A 2,095-nucleotide genomic window follows, 5' to 3' on the forward strand; every position below is an offset into this window, starting at 1 on the left:
TTGCATGCTCCATTCTAACAAGAGCTGCCACACACACAATATTGCACAAAATCACACATTCACATCTTCATGAGTAGACACACAGACACACACACACACACACACACACACACACACACACACACACACACACACACACACACACGCACACATACTCCTCCCTTGAACTGAATGCCCATAGCTCCTCTGTTTAGTAGAGCATTGAATACTTTGTAGCTGTGCCAACAGACAGCCCCTCTCTCAGAGAGAGCAGCAAACAATGACTCTGAAGTGCTGATGTGAAAATCCACCCGGGGAGAAAACATTTAATTGAATGTAACCAATTTGCAACAATTTTTGGACATTACAATTATATTATATTATGTTGTGCTGCCCCTATATGATCACCTTCAGGAAGGACATACATTAAGACTGTTGGGACAATTGTGGTAATGATCAAACAGATAAGCTGTATAAGAAAGTTACAGTAAGAGTTTGATTCAGCTCAGAAGTATGAAGTTTGTATTTGGAGATATAACATTTAAATGGTAAAGTACAATGATGAGAGACACATTTCAAAAACTTTCACAATGCAAATTCTGTTACACATACACACGTACACACACACACATACACACTCACAGACAGAGAGCACCACACAAAGAGGGAGCTGAAGGCTAAATTGAAACATCTTGCAGTCATGATGCCATGAGTCGCCATTGTTTCCTTGCTCAAAGACTTGTAGCAGAAGATAGGAAAAGTGAGAGGAGAGATGAAGCACGAGGGCGAGAGAAAGGAGGACCTCACCACCCATTGGCAGGAGAAAGCCAGAGGACACTAATATGAGGCGGTCTGTTTTGAAAACTAGAGGACACCCCTTTGCATACTCTCTCTCTCTCTCCCCCTCTCTCTCCCTCTCCCCCCCTCTCTCTCTCTCTCTGTATCTCTGCCTCATTCTTCCTTACTGGGCTCTCCCTCCTTCCACTCCCACCCATCGCCCCCCCTCCCTCCTCCTGCATCCCCCCTCCCTGGGAAAACAGGGACAACAAATTAGCCTTCTTTTCTCGGCAGGGCCCGGGGAGGAGGACACTTGGACAGCCCTCAGAGTGTCCGCCTGGAGTTCCCATGGACCCCTCTTGCCCCTTCCCCTTTCAGCCGGCGAGGAAGCAGTCATTGTGCCAGCACCTGTCTCTGAGGAAATTGGTAAAAGTGATGGCTTTGTTAGCCGTCGCCGCGGCAACCAGGAGAAAAGAGCAGGGGCCAGCGAGCAGGGATTGGGGCAGAGATTGGGGGGTAAGGGGGGACAGAGGGACAGAGAGGAGTGGAGGGAGGGAGGTGAGGGGTTTGACAATGGAGTAACAGTTGCATCACTTTTGCTTTGCCAGAGATCTGTGTGAGGATGCTGCAACTCTCTCTCCCTCTCTTGCTCTCTCCCTCTCTCTCGCTCTCTCACTTGGAGTGACCCAAAGCAGCTGCTGTAAGTCATATCTCTCGTATCACATGTGACATTAGGTTCCACTGATTTGGCTCCAAAGTTACTATCAGCAATTCTTTTTTACATTTGTTTTTTATCAATTATTAGTATTTCACAGGAATGTAAGAAACAGAAAACATAGACACTGCAGTCATCAGCAACATCCAGGCAAATGTAATTCACTTGACATTGCATGAGTGATCATAGTTGTATAGTTAGAGTGTGTAAGGATCATGACAGCAAGAGTAGTGTTGACATCACTGTTACTGTAAAGTCATAAATCTTACTTTGCTATTAAAGTGAAGTAATTGTGGCCACTTGCATACTTGTTATGCGGGCAAACAAAGTCTCTCTATCACTTTGTCCAACAGTCAATCATGTCCACTGATATCACAGGGTAATACTCACACTAGTCCAGCAGATAGCGCTCATTCACTGGCTAAAGGAGCATCTCTTACTCTCTCTTACTCCAAATCCTTCCTTTGGACTGCAACTACCAGAGGCTCATCCATGCTTTTTTCACTCAATGTCCCCTGTAAAATGAGTGTTTACAAAAGCTCAACCATACAAAAAATGGATTAAGTGTTTGGAAACATCTGGAGAGACATGCAGGAGAGGAGAGAAAGTGTTTGAAATACTTAT

This window comes from Genypterus blacodes, unplaced genomic scaffold, assembly GCF_046128005.1.
Source record: "Genypterus blacodes isolate CSIRO-AG114 ecotype Tasmania unplaced genomic scaffold, CSIRO-AGI_Gbla_v1 ptg000029l_1, whole genome shotgun sequence".
NCBI classification, from domain to species: domain Eukaryota; kingdom Metazoa; phylum Chordata; class Actinopteri; order Ophidiiformes; family Ophidiidae; genus Genypterus; species Genypterus blacodes.